This window comes from Ranitomeya imitator, chromosome 1 (assembly GCF_032444005.1).
Source record: "Ranitomeya imitator isolate aRanImi1 chromosome 1, aRanImi1.pri, whole genome shotgun sequence".
NCBI lineage: Eukaryota > Metazoa > Chordata > Amphibia > Anura > Dendrobatidae > Ranitomeya > Ranitomeya imitator.
Window position 1 is genome coordinate 573,977,370 of NC_091282.1, and position 21,850 is coordinate 573,999,219.

Sequence of the window (21,850 nt, forward strand, 5' to 3'; positions counted from 1 at the left end):
TGCATAGGCTCAGGTTTATGCTCAGATAATACCGCCAAATGGTGCACAGATTTACGCTCACGCAAGCGTCGACCGATCTGAATGGCCAAAGACATAGACTCATTCAGACCAGCAGGCATAGGAAATCCCACCATGACATCCTTAAGGGCTTCAGAGAGACCCTTTCTGAAGATTGCTGCCAAAGCACATTCATTCCATTGAGTGAGCACAGACCACTTTCTAAACTTCTGACAATAAATCTCTATCTCATCCTGACCCTGACACAGAGCCAGCAAATTTTTCTCTGCCTGATCCACTGAATTAGGTTCATCGTACAGTAATCCGAGCGCCAGAAAAAACGCATCAATATTACATAATGCAGGATCTCCTGGCGCAAGTGAAAATGCCCAGTCTTGAGGGTCGCCACGTAATAAAGAAATAATGATCTTAACTTGTTGAACTGGGTCACCAGAGGAGCGAGGTTTCAACGCCAGAAACAGTTTGCAATTATTTTTGAAACTCAGAAATTTAGCTCTATCTCCAGAAAACAAATCAGGAATAGGAATTCTTGGTTCTAACATAGAATTCTGAGCCACAAAGTCTTGAATATTTTGTACTCTTGCAGTGAGAAGATCCACACATGAAGACAGACCTTTAATGTCCATCACCACACCTGTGTCCTGAACCACCCAAATGTCTAGGGGAAAAAAAAGGCAAAACACAGTGCAAAGAAAAAAAAATGGTCTCAGAACTTCTTTTTTCCCTCTATTGAGAAGCATAGTACTTTGGGCCTCCAGTACTGTTATGAATAGGTAATTCAGAACCACAATGGACCTTAAAGCTCAGAGCACACAAGTGACCTGACAAAAACCACAAAACATAGGACGAGCTCTGAGACGTGGGAACTCTGCTGACCGCAATCCCTAAACCTATCAAACCACACTAGAGGTAGCCGTGGATTGCGCCTAACGCTCCCTATGCAACTCGGTACAGCCTGAGAAACTAGCTAGCCTGAAAATTGAAAAATAAGCCTACCTTGCTTCAGAGAAATTCCCCAAAGGAAAAGGCAGCCCCCCACATATAATGACTGTGAGTTAAGATGAAAATACAAACACAGAGATGAAATAGATTTAGCAAAGTGAGGCCCGACTTACTGAATAGACCGAGGATAGGAAAGATAGCTTTGCGGTCAACACAAAAACCTACAAACAACCACGCAGAGGGGCAAAAAGACCCTCCGCACCGACTAACGGTACGGAGGTGCTCCCTCTGCGTCTCAGAGCTTCCAGCAAGCAAGCAAAACCAAAAAAGCAAGCTGGACAGAAAATATAGCAAAAAGTAACACAAGCAGAACTTACAGTTAGGGCCAGAAATATTTGGACAGTGACACAATTTTCGCGAGTTGGGCTCTGCATGCCACCACATTGGATTTGAAATGAAACCTCTACAACAGAATTCAAGTGCAGATTGTAACGTTTAATTTGAAGGGTTGAACAAAAATATCTGATAGAAAATGTAGGAATTGTACACATTTCTTTACAAACACTCCACATTTTAGGAGGTCAAAAGTAATTGGACAAATAAACATAACCCAAACAAAATATTTTTATTTTCAATATTTTGTTGCAAATCCTTTGGAGGCAATCACTGCCTTAAGTCTGGAACCCATGGACATCACCAAACGCTGGGTTTCCTCCTTCTTAATGCTTTGCCAGGCCTTTACAGCCGCAGCCTTCAGGTCTTGCTTGTTTGTGGGTCTTTCCGTCTTAAGTCTGGATTTGAGCAAGTGAAATGCATGCTCAATTGGGTTTAGATCTGGAGATTGACTTGGCCATTGCAGAATGTTCCACTTTTTGGCACTCATGAACTCCTGGGTAGCTTTGGCTGTATGCTTGGGGTCATTGTCCATCTGTACTATGAAGCGCCGTCCAATCAACTTTGCAGCATTTGGCTGAATCTGGGCTGAAAGTATATCCCGGTACACTTCAGAATTCATCCGGCTACTCTTGTCTGCTCTTATGTCATCAATAAACACAAGTGACCCAGTGCCATTGAAAGCCATGCATGCCCATGCCATCACGTTGCCTCCACCATGTTTTACAGAGGATGTGGTGTGCCTTGGGTCATGTGCCGTTCCCTTTCTTCTCCAAACTTTTTTCTTCCCATCATTCTGGTACAGGTTGATCTTTGTCTCATCTGTCCATAGAATACTTTTCCAGAACTGAGCTGGCTTCTTGAGGTGTTTTTCTGCAAATTTAACTCTGGCCTGTCTATTTTTGGTATTGATGAATGGTTTGCATCTAGATGTGAACCCTTTGTATTTACTGTCATGGAGTCTTCTCTTTACTGTTGACTTAGAGACAGATACACCTACTTCACTGAGAGTGTTCTGGACTTCAGTTGATGTTGTGAACGGGTTCTTCTTCACCAAATTAAGTATGCGGCGATCATCCACCACTGTTGTCATCCGTGGACGCCCAGGCCTTTTTGAGTTCCCAAGCTCACCAGTCAATTCCTTTTTTCTCAGAATGTACCCAACTGTTGATTTTGCTACTCCAAGCATGTCTGCTATCTCTCTGATGGATTTTTTCTTTTTTTTCAGCCTCAGGATGTTCTGCTTCACCTCAATTGAGAGTTCCTTTGACCGCATGTTGTCTGCTCACAGCAACAGCTTCCAAATGCAAAACCACACACCTGGAATCCACCCCTGACCTTTTAACTACTTCATTGATTACAGGTTAACGAGGGAGACGCCTTCAGAGTTAATTGCAGCCCTTAGAGTCCATTGTCCAATTACTTTTGGTCCCTTGAAAAAGAGGACGCTATGCATTACAGAGCTATGATTCCTAAACCCTTTCTCCGATTTGGATGTGGAAACTATCATATTGCAGCTGGGAGTGTGCACTTTCAGCCCATATTATATATATAATTGTATTTCTGAACATGTTTTTGTAAACAGCTAAAATAACAAAACTTGTGTCACTGTCCAAATATTTCTGGCCCTAACTGTAGCTTATGCTGAGCAGACAGGCCACATGAACAATCCAGGAGGAAGCAAGACCAATACTAGAACATTGACTGGAGGCCAGGATCAAAGCACTAGGTGGAGTTAAATAGAGCAGCACCTAACGACTTAACCTCATCACCTGAGGAAGGAAACTCAGAAGCCGCAGTACCACTCGTGACCACAGGAGGGAGCTTGATCACAGAATTCACAACAGACGTCGCCCCCCCCCTCCCACACACACCTGATGAAGGAACCTGCACTTTCATCTGCACCTTCCTCTTTGTCCCCGTGTAAGGTGTTATGGTATGCGGCAAGGGTAACCTGACTTTCAGCAGGGTCACAATCTTGCTGTGTAGCGTGCACGGGGAATGTTGCGTTATGGGTCAATGTACCAGCAGACTCATCTATCACTGGCTGGGCAATGGGCAGGATGAGGAGGAAACACAGATATAGGCCCAAATAATAAAGTGGGCTAAATGCAGTTCAAAATTGGTAACAGGACTAACCAGGGGGCATTGCTTTGTTCAGTGGAGTACAACTGTAATGAGAGGCTGACACAGTGAGTAGGCCCAAATCAGTAAGTAGGCTAAATGCAGTTCACAATTTGTAACAGTGTACTGGTTTGTTCAGTGTAGGAGAACATCAAGGAGCGGCAGACACCATTAGTAGGGCCAACAAAACAAGTAGGCCAAATGCAGTGTTATATTAAAACAATTTAACGAGAGCCTGAAGATAGAAGCTAGGGAAAGGCAACCTGGAGAACACCTTGGAGCGGAAGACACCGTTTGTAGAACCCAGACCCAACTTGTAGGCCTAATGCAGTGTTGTTTCAACAACTACTTAACAAGAGCTTCAAGATAGAAGCTAGGGAGAGGCAACCTGGAGAACACCTTGGAGCGGCAGACACCGTCTCTACAACCCAGACCCAACTTGTAGGCCTAATGCAGTGTTGTTTCAACAACTACTTAATGAGAGCTTCAAGATAGAAGCTAGGGAGAGGCAACCTGGAGAACATCTTGGAGCGGCAGACACCGTCTCTACAACCCAGATCCAACTTGTAGGCCTAATACAGTGTTGTTTCAACAACTACTTAACGAGAGCCTGAAAATGGAATTTCAGGACAAGAAACCATGAGAACAGCACGGAGCGGCATACACCGTTAGTAGGCCCCAACCACACTAGCAGGCCAAATTCAGTGTAATATTAACAACTACTTAAGGAGAGCCTGAAAATGGAATTTCAGGACAGGAAACCAGGAGAACAGCAAGGAGCGGCAGACACCGTTAGTAGGCCCCAACCCAACTAGTAGGCCAAATGCAGTTGTTCCATTTAACAACTATTTAACAAGAGCCTGAAGATAGAAGCTCAGGAAAGACAACCAGGAGAACACCTTGGAGTGGCAGACACCGTTAGTAGGCCCCAACCAAACTAGTAGCCCCACTGCAGTTGTTCGATTAAAAAACTATTTAACGAGAGCCTGAAGATTGAAGCTCAGGAAAGGCAACCAGGAGAACACCCTGGAGCGGCAGACACTGTTAGTAGGCCCCAACCAAACTAGTAGCCCCACTGCAGTTGTTCGATTAAAAAACTATTTAACAAGAGCCTGAAGATAGAAGCTCAGTAAAGGCAATCAGGAGAACACCTTGGAGCGGAAGACTCAGTTTGTAGACCACAACGAAACTTGTGGCCCCAATGCAGTTTTATAATTCTGACAGGCTGAAAACCAGCCTTTTTTTTTTAGAGGAGGACAGCTGTATTAAGTGGCGCAGACAGGCACTGCTAGTAGGCCTCACACCACAAAGTAGGCTCACTGCAGGTTGAAAAAAAAGTTACATGGGTACACCGTCGGCATTGGTGCGCTCAGCGGAGGACAAATGGAAGGAGGGACCGCAGACACACTTAGTAGGCCTAAAATTTTAAAAAATAGGCTCAAAGCACCTTCGATTATGTGGCAGGGGTACACAGGCAGCATTGGTGTGGTCAGCAGAGGACGATTGGAAGGAGTGTCTGACACAGTTAGTACTCCCAAAAAATAAATAGATGTTAATGTCTCGCAAAACAACAAAACCAAAAAACAAAAGGGTGGCATACTTAGGTAGAGGGGTGGGCTCCTCTGCTGAGTTTCAGACATAGTAATTTGGCGCTAAGTATTTACTGGTGTCAATATAGGACACTGACCCTGACTATTTTAACTAGCATCATACATGTCAACAAATTGGTATTGTCAGTGCCAGGCATTGAAGGATGTCAGCGCATCGACTAAACATTGTTGGAGCTGTGAGAGATAATTTTGCAAGTGGTAGAGCACTGTTTGAGCTGGGGGGGAACTCTCTTGTGGCCGGCGGTACAGGCCCAGGGCCCCTCATGTTACAATGGTGTGTCTGACGTTGGGTGCGCGCCACCACCGCCAGAGACACTTTATTGTACTATGAGGGACCCAGTGGCAGTGCCGTCAACCAAAAGCGGGCACACCCACCTCTTCAGACAAACGGCACTCTCGCGGGTGCTTGCGCCAAGTGGCGAGACCACGGCCCCGTGGGGGGAGTTAGCCCATTTAGGGAGGTGTAAACATGTCGTATGCTGGACAAACAGCTGCTGGAAATTAAGAGATTGGAACAGTCAGTAAGACCAGTCCACAAGCAAGACCTTTTTATAGGAAAGCTAGGTGTCAGCCGGGAAAGGTGGGGCAAAATAATTAGAAATCCATGAGTGGTTCATTTTAATGAAGGTTAGATCATCAACATTTTGGGTAGCCAGACGAGTCCTTTTTTCGGTTAATATTGAACCAGCAGCACTGAATACTCTTTCTGATAGCACACTAGCTGCTGGGCAAGCAAGCTCCTGCAAAGCATATTCTGCCAATTCAGGCCAGGTGTCTATTTTGGATGCCCAGTAATCAAATGGGAATGACGGTTGAGGGAGAACATCGATAAGGGATGAAAAATAGTTAGTAACCATACTGGACAAATGTTGTGTCCTGTCACTTTGAATTGATGCTGCAGTACCTGTCCTGTCTGCGGTCATTGCGAAATCACTCCACAACCTGGTCAGAAAACCCCTCTGTCCAACGCCACTTCTGATTTGTGCAACTCTAACACCTCTGCCCTGTTGCCCCCTGCAGCTCGTGTGAGAACCATCACCGGCGCTGTGTGCTGGGAATGCCTGAATCAAACGGTCTACAAGAGTTGCTTGTTTGGTTGCTTGTTTGAGGTTCTCATGTGGCATGATATTTTGCAATTTCCTTTATAGCGAGGATAAAGGAGGCAGGCTAACCAGTAATCATCGTCGGTCATCATTTTAATAATGCGTGGGTCCCTTTTGAGGATACGTAAGGCATAATCCGCCATGTGGGCCAAAGTTCCAGTTGTCAAATCTGCGGTTGTGCTGGGTTGAGGGGCAGTTTCAGGCAAATCTACGTCACTTGTCTCTCTCAAAAAACCTGAACCCGGCCTTGCAACGCCACCATTTGCTATTGGCCCCGGAGAAGCTTCCTCATTCAAAAAATACTCATCCCCATCATCCCCCTCGTCCTCCTCCTCTTCGCCTGCTACCTCGTCCTGTAGACTGCCCTGACCAGACAATGGCTGACTGTCATCAAGGCTTCCCTCTTCCTCGGCTGCAGACGCCTGCTCCTTTATGTGCGTCAAACTTTGCATCAGCAGACGCATTAGGGGGATGCTCATGCTTATTATGGCGTTGTCTGCACTAACCAGCCGTGTGCATTCCTCAAAACACTGAAGGACTTGACACAGGTCTTGTACCTTCGACCACTGCACACCTGACAACTCCATGTCTGCCATCCAACTGCCTGCCCGTGTATGTGTATCCTCCCACAAATACATAACAGCACGCCTCTGTTCGCACAGTCTCTGAAGTATGTGCAGTGTGGAGTTCCACCTTGTTGCAACGTCGATGATTAGGCTATGCTGGGGAAGGTTCAAAGACCGCTGATGGCTCTGCATACGGCTGGAGTGCACGGGCGAACGGCGGATATGCGAGCAAAGTCTGCGCACTTGGAAGAGCAAGTCGGGTAACCCCGGATAACTTTTCAGGAAGCACTGCACCACCAGGTTTAAGGTGTGAGCCAGGCAAGGAAGGTGTTTCAGTTGTGAAAGGGCTATGGCAGCCATAAAATTCCTTCCGTTATCACTCACTACCTTGCCTGCCTCAAGATGTACAGTGCCCAGCCATGACTGAGTTTCTTTCTGCAAGAACTCGGACAGAACTTCCGTGGTGTGTCTGTTGTCGCCCAAACAATTCATTGCCAATACAGCCTGCTGACGCTTGTCACTAGCTGTCCCATAATGGGACACCTTGTGTGCAACAGTGGCAGCTGCGGATGGAGTGCTCGTGCGACTGCGGTCTGTGGACGAGCTCTCGCTTCTGCTGGAGGACGAGGAGGAGGGGGGGCGAACGCCTACAGCCAACTGTTTCCTAGACCGTGGGCTTGGCAGAACTGTCCCAATATTGCTGTCCCCTGTGGACCCTGCATCCACCACATTAACCAAGTGTGCCGTGATGGACACGTAACGTCCCTGGCCATGCCTACTGGTCCATGCATCTGTTGTCAGGTGCACCTTTGTACTCACAGATTGCCTGAGTGCATGGACGATGCGGTCTTTTACCTGCTGGTGGAGGGCTGGGATTGCTTTTCTCGAAAAGAAGTGTCGACTGGGTAGCTCGTAGCGTGGTTCAGCGTAGTCCATCAGGGCTTTGAAAGCTTCGCTTTCAACTAACCGGTAGGGCATCATCTCTAATGAGATTAGTCTAGCAATGTGGGCATTCAAACCCTGTGTACGTGGATGCGAGGATGAGTACTTCCTTTTCCTAACGAGAGTCTCATGTAGGGTGAGCTGGACTGGAGAGCTGCAGATCGTGGAACTAGCGGGGGTGCCGGTGGACATGGCAGACTGAGAGAGGGTTGGAGATGGTATTCTTGCTGGTGCCCTACATGCAGTGTTTCCTACTACGAAACTGGTGATTCCCTGACTGCTTTGGCCTGGCGACGAAATCTGCACATTTACTGCAGGTGGTGCGGGAAATGGTGGGCTTACAGTGAGGGAAGGGATGTAGCGTTGCTGACTAGCTTCATTGGCCGAGGGTGCTACAACCTTAAGGGACGTTTGGTAGTGAGTCCAGGCTTGCAAATGCATGGTGGTTAAATGTCTACGCATGCAACTTGTATTTAGACTTTTAAGATTCTGACCTCTGCTTAAGGTACTTGAACATTTTTGACAGATGACTTTGCGCTGATCATTTGGATGTTGTTTAAAAAAATGCCAGACTGCACTCTTTCTACTATCGGATACCTTTTCAGGCATTGCAGACTGAGCTTCTTTAACTGGATGTCCACGCTGTCCTACAACTGGTTTTGGTTTTGCCACGCGTTTTTGGCCAGATACGGGCCTGGCAGATGGAACCTGTTGCGATGTTGATGCCTTCTGCGGCTCCTCCTCCTCCGCTTCAGAGCTACTGCCGCCTGCACCCTGTTCCCCAATGGCTGCCAATCGGGGTCAACAACTGGGTCATCTATGACCTTCTCTTCTATCTCGTGTGCAACTTCGTCTGTGTCACCGTGTAAACCAGTGGTATAGCGTTCGTGACGGGGCACCATAGTCTCATCAGGGTCTGATTCTGGATCAGTACACTGCGAGGGCAATGTTCTGGTCTGAGTCAAAGGAACAGCATAGTAATCTGGCTGTGGCTGTGCATCTGTGCACTCCATGTCCCATTCAACTTGTAATGGGCATGGCCTGTTAACTGTTTCACTTTCTAACCCAGGAACGGTATGTGTAAAGAGCTCCATGGAGTAACCCGTTGTGTCGCCTGACGCATCCTTCTCTGTTGTTCTTGGTGAAGAAGACAAGGAAGCGACTTGTCCCTGACCGTGAACATCCACTAACGACGCGCTGCTTTTACATTTAGCAGTTTCAGAAGAGGAGGCGAAAGAGCTAGAGGCTGAGTCAGCAAGGAAAGCCAAAACTTGTTCTTGCTGCTCCGGCTTTAAAAGCGGTTTTCCTACTCCCAGAAAAGGGAGCGTTCGAGGCCTTGCGTAGCCAGACGACGAACCTGGCTCAACAACTCGAGACTTAGGTGCTATATTGCTTTTCCCACGACTACCTAATGCTCCATCACCACTACCATCATTACCAGCTGGCAATGACCGCCACGGCCACGACCTCTTCCACCAGACTTCCTCATTGTTTGAAAAACGTAACCAAACTAATGGTATTTGTTACTGTAAAACCAGTTACTAGGTGAACTCAAACTTCTGTTGGATTTATATATCCCTTTATAGGTGGGTGAGACTGCAGGGAAAATCAGGCCCAATGTATAACAGTACACAGCTTCAGTGGCAGACAGATATGCCACTAACAGGCCTGACGCTGATGCACTAACAATTAAAATCTCCCCTTTTTTATTTTTTCTGGGAGAATATTGAAGAAATGTGGCCCACTCTTGTACAGTATATGTTCTGTGGCACAAAATGCCACACACAGCACTGGCAATGAGGCAGAATTGCCAATCTTAATCTCCCACTATTTTTTTTTTCAGGGAGAATTGAAAATAAATCTGGCCCAGTATTACACACTAGGTTTAATGTGGCACAAAATTTGAGACAGGTGGCGCACACAGGAGTGGCACTGAAGCAGAAATGCCAATCTTAATCTCCCACTATTTTTATTTTTTTCAGGGAGAATTTAAAAGAAATCGGGCCCAGTATTACACACTAGGTTTAATGTGGCACACAATTTGAGACAGGTGGCACACACAGGAGTGGCACTGAAGCAGAAATGCCAATCTTAATCTCCCACTACTTTTTTTTTTCAGGGAGAATTTAAAAGAAATCTGGCCCAGTATTACACACTAGGTTTAATGTGGCACAAAATTTGAGACAGGTGGCACACACAGGAGTGGCACTGAAGCAGAAATGCCAATCTTAATCTCCCACTATTTTTATTTTTTTCAGGGAGAATTTAAAAGAAATCTGGCCCAGTATTACACACTAGGTTTAATGTGGCACACAATTTGAGACAGGTGGCATACACAGGAGTGGCACTGAAGCAGAAATGCCAATCTTAATCTCCCACTACTTTTTTTTTTCAGGGAGAATTTAAAAGAAATCTGGTCCAGTATTACACACTAGGTTTAATGTGGCACAAAATTTGAGACAGGTGGCACACACAGGAGTGGCACTGAAGCAGAAATGCCAATCTTAATCTCCCACTATTTTTATTTTTTTCAGGGAGAATTTAAAAGAAATCTGGCCCAGTATTACACACTAGGTTTAACGTGGCACAAAATTTGAGACAGGCGGCACACACAGGAGTGGCACTGAAGCAGAAATGCCAATCTTAATCTCCCACTATTTTTTTTTCAGGGAAAATTTAAAAGAAATCTGGCCCAGTATTACACAATAGGTTTAATGTGGCACAAAATTTGAGACAGGTGGCACACACAGGAGTGGCACTGAAGCAGAAATGCCAATCTTAATCTCCCACTTTTTTTTTTTTCAGGGAGAATTTAAAAGAAATCTGGCCCAGTATTACACACTAGGTTTAATGTGGCACAAAATTTGAGACAGGTGGCACACACAGCACTGGCAATGAGGCAGAATTGCCAATTTTAATCTCCCACTATTTTTCTTTTTTCAGGGAGAATTGAAAAAGAAATCTGGCCCAGTATTACACACTAGGTTAAATGTGGCACAAAATTTGAGACAGGTGGCACACACAGGAGTGGCACTGAAGCAGAAATGCCAATCTTAATCTCCCACTATTTTTTTTTCAGGGAGAATTTAAAAGAAATCTGGCCCAGTATTACACACTAGGTTTAATGTGGCAAACAATTTGAGACAGGTGGCACACACAGGAGTGGCACTGAAGCAGAAATGCCAATCTTAATCTCCCACTACTTTTTTTTTTCAGGGAGAATTTAAAAGAAATCTGGCCCAGTATTTCACACTAGGCTTAATGTGGCACACAATTTGAGACAGGTGGCACACACAGGAGTGGCACTGAAGCAGAAATGCCAATCTTAATCTCCCACTACTTTTTTTTCAGGGAGAATTTAAAAGAAATCTGGCCCAGTATTACACACTAGGTTTAATGTAGCACAAAATTTGAGACAGGTGGCACACACAGGAGTGGCACTGAAGCAGAAATGCCAATCTTAATCTCCACTATGTTTTTTTTTTCAGGGAGAATTTAAAAGAAATCTTGCCCAGTATTACACACTAGGTTTAATGTGGCACACAATTTGAGACAGGTGACACACACAGCACACACAGGAGTGGCACTGAAGCAGAAATGCCAATCTTAATCTCCCACTATTTTTTTTTCAGGGAGAATTTAAAAGAAATCTGGCCCAGTATTACACACTAGGTTTAATGTGGCAAACAATTTGAGACAGGTGGCACACACAGGAGTGGCACTGAAGCAGAAATGCCAATCTTAATCTCCCACTACTTTTTTTTTTCAGGGAGAATTTAAAAGAAATCTGGCCCAGTATTTCACACTAGGTTTAATGTGGCACACAATTTGAGACAGGTGGCACACACAGGAGTGGCACTGAAGCAGAAATGCCAATCTTAATCTCCCACTACTTTTTTTTCAGGGAGAATTTAAAAGAAATCTGGCCCAGTATTACACACTAGGTTTAATGTAGCACAAAATTTGAGACAGGTGGCACACACAGGAGTGGCACTGAAGCAGAAATGCCAATCTTAATCTCCCACTACTTTTTTTTTTCAGGGAGAATTTAAAAGAAATCTGGCCCAGTATTACACACTAGGTTTAATGTGGCACAAAATTTGAGACAGGTGGCACACACAGGAGTGGCACTGAAGCAGAAATTCCAATCTCAATTTCCCACTATTTTTTTTTTCAGGGAGAATTGAAAATAAATCTGGCCCAGTATTACACACTAGGTTTAATGTGGCACAAAATTTGAGACAGGTGGCACACACAGGAGTGGCACTGAAGCAGAAATGCCAATCTTAATCTTCCACTATTTTTATTTTTTTCAGGGAGAATTTAAAAGAGATCGGGCCCAGTATTACACACTAGGTTTAATGTGGCACACAATTTGAGACAGGTGGCACACACAGGAGTGGCACTGAAGCAGAAATGCCAATCTTAATCTCCTACTACTTTTTTTTTCAGGGAGAATTTATAAAAAATCTGGCCCAGTATTACACACTAGGTTTAATGTGGCACAAAATTTGAGACAGGTGGCACACACAGGAGTGGCACTGAAGCAGAAATGCCAATCTTAATCTCCCACTATTTTTATTTTTTTCAGGGAGAATTTAAAAGAAATCTTGCCCAGTATTACACACTAGGTCTAATGTGGCACACAATTTGAGACTGGTGGCATACACAGGAGTGGCACTGAAGCAGAAATGCCAATCTTAATCTCCCACTACTTTTTTTTTTTTTTCAGGGAGAATTTAAAAGAAATCTGGCCCAGTATTACACACTAGGTTTAATGTGGCACAAAATTTGAGACAGGTGGCACACACAGTGTTAGGGTTGGCGGAACGCACCAAATATATAATTTATTAAATGGAATTGGTGCGTTCGCAACCCGGGATCCACCATGCAGGAAAGCACCTGCTGCTAAATAATGGCGGCTCTATATGGCGGTATATACCAACTCTGTTAGCTTCACAGAGTAACCGCGAGAGGAAAGCTCTGTGCCCTGTTAGACTTTCACAGAGGCACAGGCCAACTACCCAGATGTGAGCAGTGAGTGGTCATGCATGCATACAAAACTCCTCGCCGGAGATGCCATTATTCTAGGGGCTTATTTCAGCCGGGTCCCTGAACACACTTAAACACAATCTGCTCGCCGGAGGTGCCAGCATTCTAGGGGCTTATTTCAGCCGGGTCCCTGAACACATTCAAACACATGACCACATTGGCGCAAAGCATATAGCATAAGACGATACTAGCGCATGGCCGTGCGGTCATGCGCAGTTTATATAGTTGCAGCACAGGAAGCTGCTACTGAAGTTTTTGCCCTTTCAGGACCTTCCAGAAGGACCAATGGAAAGTGCTGCAGTACCTGAGCATGTTTTGCCCTTTCACGACCTTCCAGAAGGACCAATGGAATGTACTGCAGCACCTGAGCATGTGACCGAACATGTGGCCCTCGACCTCCAATGGGAGACCCTGCCCTGGCCATGCTCATTGTGAGTAAACAAGGACTTAGTCCCAGAGAGGCTCGCTCGCCGCAGATCAGTGCAGGGTACCATAAGAAAGCCAGAAAAGGCAGTAGTGACCCTATGCACCGAATCAGCCCCAGCGAGACGCTGGGAGCGACGTCTCCGCTGAGCAGAGCCCACTGCGGCCGATACCGAATGGGAGACCGCAGCAGACACGGATCGAGATTCCCCCTGTGCAGCAGAGGAAACTCGACTCCTAACATCACCCCCCCCTCCTAGGGCCCCCCCCTCCTTGAGCCTCACTACGCTCAAAAGCTGCGATAAGCAGCGGACCCGAATGTGCTCCACAGGCTCCCAGGTTCTATCCTCTGGGCCGTGACCCTTCCAGTCCACCAGATAAAATTTCTTGCCACGTACCACCTTGCACCCCACAATAGCATTCACCTCAAACTCATCCGTGGATGAACCCAATGTCCCAGCAGATGACTCGGAAAACCGGAACAAATGAACGGGCTTTAAGAGGGAAACGTGGAAAGTATCGGTGATACCAAGGCGTGGAGGAATAGCCAAACGGTAGACCACAGGGTTGACCTGTTCCAGAACCTTAAACGGGCCAATGTAGCGAGGAGCAAACTTAGTGGACTCAACTCGCAGCCTGATGTTACGGGCGGAGAGCCACACTAAGTCGCCAGGAGCAAAGACCGGAGTGGGGCGCCGGTGTGTATCAGCCAAAACCCTCATTCTCTCCTTGGAGGCCCGGACGGCATCCTGTGTGCGGTCCCAGATGTCACGTGCCTCCACCGCCCAGTCTGCCACCCTAGAATCGGTGGATGACACGGGCATGGGCACAGGGACACGGGGATGCTGGCCGTAATTAAGGAGAAAAGGAGTTTGACCAGTGGAATCGGCTACGGCGTTGTTCAGGGCAAATTCCGCCCAAGGTAGCAAAGATGCCCAGTCATCCTGCCTAGCAGAGACGAAATGTCGCAAATATGTCACCAGAGTCTGGTTGGTTCTCTCCACCAACCCATTCGTCTCGGGATGGTATGCAGAGGAGAGGTTTAACTCTATGCTGAGTAAACGGCAGAGCTCTCTCCAAAACCGAGATGCGAACTGGGGACCCCGATCGCTGACAATCTTATCAGGCATACCATGCAAACGGAAAACATGTTTAATGAACAACACCGCCAAGGCCCGTGCTGAGGGTAACCGAGGAAGTGGCACCAAATGCACCATCTTGGAGAAATGGTCGGTGACAACCCAAATAATGGAGCAGCCACGCGACTTGGGTAGACCCACCTCAAAGTCCATCCCGACCATCTCCCAGGGCCTGTCTGCTACCGGTAGAGGGTAAAGCAACCCAGCAGGCCGTTGCCGAGGAGACCGATTCTGGGCGCAAGAAACGCACGCCTGAATATAGTCCTTGACATCTCGGGCCATATGCTGCCACCAGTATGTTCTCGCCAGAAGCTCAGATGTCCTCTTGGTCCCAAAATGCCCACCCACTCTGGAGGAGTGAGCCCAAGAGAGAACCTCCGGTCGCAAGTTAGCTGGTACGAAAGTCTTGCCCGGGGGCACAGACTCTAGCGAAACCGGAGCTACAGTTCTCAGGCTCTCAGAAGGGACAATAAGCCGAGGCTCCTCCTCCTCCTCCTCCTCCGATGACACCACGGAGCGGGAGAGAGCGTCAGCACGAACGTTCTTCTCCCCGGAGAGGAAATGGAGAGTAAAATGGAACCGGGAGAAGAACAGGGACCATCTAGCCTGGCGAGAATTCAGCCACTGGGCCGTTTGCAGATACACCAAGTTCTTGTGGTCAGTGAAGACTTGGAAGGGAAAGCGAGCTCCCTCCAAGAGATGTCTCCACTCCGAAAAAGCCAACTTCATGGCCAGCAACTCCCTGTCCCCGATGGAATAATTCCTCTCCGCTGGTGTGAAGGTCTTGGAGAAGAAGAAGCAAGGATGCTTCCGACCTTGAGCATCCTTTTGGAAAAGGACTGCTCCAGCACCAACGGATGAGGCATCCACCTCCAAGATAAATGGCTTATCAACATCGGGGCGATGTAGGATGGGAGCGTTAGCGAAGTGTGACTTGATCGAGAGAAAGGCTTTGGAGACCTCCTCTGACCACAACTTGGGATTTGCTCCCTTCTTGGTGAGGGCAACCAAGGGAGCTACCAAAGTTGAGACGTGTGGAATGAACTGGCGATAGTAATTAATGAACCCCATAAAGCACTGCACCGCTTTAAGAGAATGGGGTTCCTGCCAGTCCATTACAGCCTGTAGCTTGGCAGGATCCATAGCCAAACCCTGGGCAGAGATGATATAACCAAGGAAAGGCAAGGACTCCTGCTCAAACACACACTTCTCCAACTTGGCGTAGAGGGAGTTTGCCCGTAAGAGGTCGAAGACTTTGCGAACATCTCTCCGATGGGAGTCAATATCTGGAGAGAAGATGAGAATATCATCCAGATAGACTACGACCGAGGTGGTGAGCATATCCCGGAAGATGTCGTTCACAAAGTCTTGGAAAACGGCTGGGGCATTACAGAGCCCGAAGGGCATCACCAGATATTCATAGTGCCCATCCCTGGTGTTAAAAGCCGTCTTCCATTCATCCCCCTCACGGATGCGAATCAGGTTGTAAGCACCCCGCAGATCTAACTTTGTAAATACCCTCGCTCCCCGTAGCCTATCAAACAGCTCAGATATCAGGGGTAGTGGGTACTTGTTCTTAACGGTGATGGCGTTAAGACCCCTGTAGTCTATGCATGGACGTAAGTCTCCAGTCTTCTTCTGTACGAAGAAGAACCCTGCCCCTGCCGGTGACACTGACTTCCTAATGAAACCTCTTGCCAGATTCTCCTGGATGTACTGGGACATTGCCTCGGTCTCCGGGAGAGATAACGGATAGACTCGACCCCGGGGAGGCTCAGCACCAGGCAAGAGGTCAATAGGACAGTCATAGGGGCGGTGAGGCGGAAGGGTCTCCGCAGCTCTTTTGGAGAACACGTCTGCATAGGGCCAATAGTGCTTGGGGAGAGAGGAAAGATCTGTGGGTACCTGTGTAGTAGCAATCTGAACGCACTCCCTCAGACATCTACCCTCGCAAGATTTACTCCATCCCAAAATTCTCCCAGAGGACCACTCAATATAAGGAGAATGGTAGCGAAGCCATGGTATCCCCAACAGGACCTCATCAATTCCCTCAGGAATGACTAATAGGGAGATTATCTCCTGATGTGATGGAGACACAGATAGCGTGAAAGGAATGGTTTGGTGGGTAATCTGTGAAGGTAGTGTTGACCCATTTAACACTCGAACGGTTACCGGCTTAGCGAGCATCACCAAGGGTATTGCGTGACGCTGGGCAAAAGCGGAAGACATAAAGTTACCCTCTGCCCCAGAATCCACGCATAGCTCGACCATAAGAGTGGATGGGCCTATGGTAATTGTCCCCTTGAAGGACAACTTTGAGGCAAACGTTGCCGTGTCTAGTGTACCTCCTCCAACTGCCACTAAACGCTGACGTTTCCCCGACCGCTGAGGACCCTTGGAGGCAAGGTGTCCTGACTGCTGGCAAGCATGATGGACCTTATGTGCACGGGCAGACTGAGACTTGGATCCCGCTCGTGTCACCTCTAAGGCCTCATGTGACTCGGATGCCTGGACTGGAGATTCCAAAGGTTTGGCGAAGGTGGGAGCCAGCCGAAACCTCTGCCTACACTGGGCTCGCTCCAACCTCCGCTCGTTAAAACGGAGGTCAATACGAGTAGATACGGCTATGAGCTCCTCCAGTGTGGCGGGAATCTCCCTAGTGGCCAAAGCGTCCTTCACATGGTCAGCCAGCCCCCTCCAAAATACAGGAATGAGGGTTTTATCTGGCCATTCCAACTCAGACGCTAATGTCCGGAAGTGAACAGCAAAATGGCTGACCATGGTTGAATCCTGAGTCAAAGCCAGCAGTTGGAGCGCTGTATCATGGGTGACTTGAGGTCCTAAAAAGACCTGTTTCAGAGTGTCCAGAAACCTAGGAACACTCCGCACCACATGATCGTTGCGCTCCCACAGCGGCGTAGCCCACTCCAACGCTCTGTCCGACAGGAGAGAGATTATGAATCCCACCTTTGCCCGCTCAGTAGGGAAACGTGCAGCCAGAAGCTCGAGGTGTATACCACATTGGCTCACGAAACCCCTACAGGACTTACTGTCCCCAGAGTATCTCTCAGGCAAAGGAAGGTGAGATAGGGTCGGAACAGAGGTGGCAGTGGGTAAAGCTGCTGCAGCCACACTAGCAGCCTGAACAGCTATTGCGGTAACATCCACCGCCGAGGTTACACGCTCAAGAGACGCCAACCGGCCCTCTAGCAGCTGGATGTACCCCTGCAATCGCTGTTCATCCGCCATTACTTAGCCAGATCCTGGCGCTAGTATACTGTTAGGGTTGGCGGAACGCACCAAATATATAATTTATTAAATGGAATTGGTGCGTTCACAACCCGGGATCCACCATGCAGGAAAGCACCTGCTGCTAAATAATGGTGGCTCTATATGGCGGTATATACCAACTCTGTTAGCTTCACAGAGTAACCGCGAGAGGAAAGCTCTGTGCCCTGTTAGACTTTCACAGAGGCACAGGCCAACTACCCAGATGTGAGCAGTGAGTGGTCATGCATGCATACAAAACTCCTCGCCGGAGATGCCATTATTCTAGGGGCTTATTTCAGCCGGGTCCCTGAACACACTTAAACACAATCTCCTCGCCGGAGGTGCCAGCATTCTAGGGGCTTATTTCAGCCGGGTCCCTGAACACATTCAAACACATGACCACATTGGCGCAAAGCATATAGCATAAGACGATACTAGCGCATGGCCGTGCGGTCATGCGCAGTTTATATAGTTGCAGCACAGGAAGCTGCTACTGAAGTTTTTGCCCTTTCAGGACCTTCCAGAAGGACCAATGGAAAGTGCTGCAGTACCTGAGCATGTTTTGCCCTTTCACGACCTTCCAGAAGGACCAATGGAATGTACTGCAGCACCTGAGCATGTGACCGAACATGTGGCCCTCGACCTCCAATGGGAGACCCTGCCCTGGCCATGCTCATTGTGAGTAAACAAGGACTTAGTCCCAGAGAGGCTCGCTCGCCGCAGATCAGTGCAGGGTACCATAGGAAAGCCAGAAAAGGCAGTAGTGACCCTATGCACCGAATCAGCCCCAGCGAGACGCTGGGAGCGACGTCTCCGCTGAGCAGAGCCCACTGCGGCCGATACCGAATGGGAGACCGCAGCAGACACGGATCGAGATTCCCCCTGTGCAGCAGAGGAAACTCGACTCCTAACACACAGCACTGGCAATGAGGCAGAATTGCCAATCTTAATCTCCCACTATTTTTCTTTTTTCAGGGAGAATTGAAAAGAAATCTGGCCCAGTATTACACACTAGGTTTAATGTGGCACAAAATTTGAGACAGGTGGCACACACAGGAGTGGCACTGAAGCAGAAATGCCAATCTTAATCTCCCACTATTTTTTTTTTCAGGGAGAATTTAAAAGAAATCTGGCCCAGTATTACACACTAGGTTTAATGTGGCACACAATTTGAGACAGGTGGCACACACAGGAGTGGCACTGAAGCAGAAATGCCAATCTTAATCTCCCACTATTTTTTTTTTCAGGGAGAATTTAAAAGAAATCTGGCCCAGTATTACACACTAGGTTTAATGTGGCACAAAATTTGAGACAGGTGGCACACACAGGAGTGGCACTGAAGCAGAAATGCCAATCTTAATCTCCCACTTTTTTTTTTCAGGGAGAATTTAAAAGAAATCTGTCCCAGTATTACACACTAGGTTTAATGTGGCACACAATTTGAGACAGGTGGCACTCACAGGAGAGGCACTGAAGCAGAAATGCCAATCTTAATCTCCCATTACTTTTTTTTTTCAGGGAGAATTGAAAAGAAATCTGGCCCAGTATTACACACTAGGTTTAATGTGGCACAAAATTTGAGACAGGTGGCACACACAGCACTGGCAATGAGGCAGAATTGCCAATCTTAATCTCCCACTATTTTTCTTTTTTCAGGGAGAATTGAAAAAGAAATCTGGCCCAGTATTACACACTAGGTTTAATGTGGCACAAAATTTGAAACAGGTGGCACACACAGGAGTGGCACTGAAGCAGAAATGCCAATCTTAATCTCCCACCATTTTTTTTCAGGGAGAATTTAAAAGATATCTGGCCCAGTATTACACACTAGGTTTAATGTGGCAAACAATTTGAGACAGGTGGCACACACAGGAGTGGCACTGAAGCAGAAATGCCAATCTTAATCTCCCACTACTTTTTTTTCAGGGAGAATTTAAAAGAAATCTGGCCCAGTATTACACACTAGGTTTAATGTGGCACAAAATTTGAGACAGGTGGCACACACAGGAGTGGCACTGAAGCAGAAATGCCAATCTTAATCTCCCACTATGTTTTTTTTTTCAGGGAGAATTTAAAAGAAATCTGGCCCAGTATTACACACTAGGTTTAATGTGGCACAAAATTTGAGACAGGTGACACACACAGCACACACAGGAGTGGCACTGAAGCAGAAATGCCAATCTTAATCTCCCACTACTTTTTTTTTCAGGGAGAATTTAAAAGAAATCTGGCCCAGTATTACACACTAGGTTTAATGTGGCACAAAATTTGAGACAGGTGGCACACACAGCACTGGCACTGAGGCAAAATTGCCAGCCTTAATCTCCCACTATTTTTTTTTATTTATGGGAGAATTGGCAAGAAATCAGGCCCACTGTTAGACTGTATGTTTTCTGTGCCAGAAAATGAGACACAGATGCCACACACAGGACTGCCATTGATACAGATTTGCCAATTTTAATCTGCACCCTTTTTTTTTTTTTCTTCAGGGAGACTAGTGAATAAATCAGAAAGTGGCTTGAAGAGATATAACAAAAAAAAAAGGGACTGTCCTACAATTACTATCTCCCTGCAGTAATCTCAGCAATGTATGGCAGGCAGCAATAACAAGGAGTGGACTGCTGCACAAAAAAAGTCAAAAGTGTGGACAAACAAACAAGAAAGCTGTGCAGAAAGGAAGGAGCAACAGGATTTGTGCTTTGAAAAAAGCAGTTGGTTTGCACAGCGGTGTACAAACAGCAATGCAGCTATCAGGAAGCCTTCTAGGGCAGCCCAATGAGCTACAGCGCTGAGGAAAAAAAAAAGTAGCCTCCACTGTCCCTGCTAAGAAAAGGTGGTGTTGGACAGTGGAAATCGCTACAGCACAGGCGGTTTAGGGGTTAATGTACCCTGCCTAACGCTATCCCTGCTTCTGACGAAGTGGCAGCAACCTCTCCCTATGCTCAGATCAGCAGCAGTAAGATGGTGGTCGGCGGGAACGCCCCTTTATAGCCCCTGTGACGCCGCAGAAAGCAAGCCAATCACTGCAATGCCCTTCTCTAAGATGGTGGGGACTGAGATCTATGTCATCACGCTGCCCACACTCTGCGTCCACCTTCATTGGCTGTGAAATGGCGCTTTTCGCGTTATTGAAACGCGACTTTGGCGCGAAAGTCGCGTACCGCATGGCCGACCCCACACAGGGATCGGGCCGGGTTTCATGAAACCCGACTTTGCCAAAAGTCGGCGACTTCTGAAAATGACCGACCCGTTTCGCTCAACCCTAGTTGTTACTTATGACTGTTGTGTTTGAAACTGTTAAACTGTAAAGCGCTGCGGAATATGTTGGCGCTATATAAATAAAGATTATTATTATTACCTCAATTTGGCGGGATATTAAAATGAGTTGTTACCGGTCAGATGGGAGGCGTATCCTCGTAATTTCTCCACCCCATCCATCCCTTTTTTGCGCAATAGTTTAGTACATATGAGTATGTGTGCGCCATAGTTGGCACGTACGCCTGCAGTCTTCGGTGGCACACGCGCAGAATGCTTTGCCCTACTGCGGGCAAAGCAAAAAAGCATTACTGTGCATGTGCCCATAGTACACGGACGCATGTGCAGTAATGTTTTCGGTTGGTGACTATCCATCTTCCTCTTGATTACATTCCAGAGGTTTTCAATGGGTTTCAGGTCCGGAGATTGGGCTGGCCAGGACAGGGATTTGATGTAGTGGTCTTTCATCCACACCTTGATTGACCTAGCTGTGTGGCATGGTGCATTGTCCTGCTGGAAAAATCAGTCCTCAGAGTTGGGGAATATTGCCTGAGCAGAAGGAATCAACTGTTTTTTCAAGGATAACCTTGTATGCTGCTTGATTCATACGTCCTTTGCAAAGAACAACCTACCCAATTACAGCCTTGCTGAAGCATTCCCAGATCATCACCGATCCTCCACCAAATTTCACAGTGGGTGCAAGACACTGTGGCTTGTACGCCTCTCCAGGTCCCCGTCTAACCATTGGACGACCAGGTGTTGATCTGGGCATGTTTCAGCAAGTTAATCTTTGCAAAGGACAGATGAATCAAGCCACATACAAGGTTACCCTGGAAAACCAGTTGATTCCTTCTGCTCAGGCAATGTTCTCCAACTCTGAGGACTGGTTTTTCCAGCAGGACAATGTGTCATGCCACACAGCTAGGTCAATCAAGGTGTGGATGAAGGACCACCACATCAAATTATTGTCATGGCCAGCCCAATCTCCAGACTTCAACCGCATTGAAAACCTC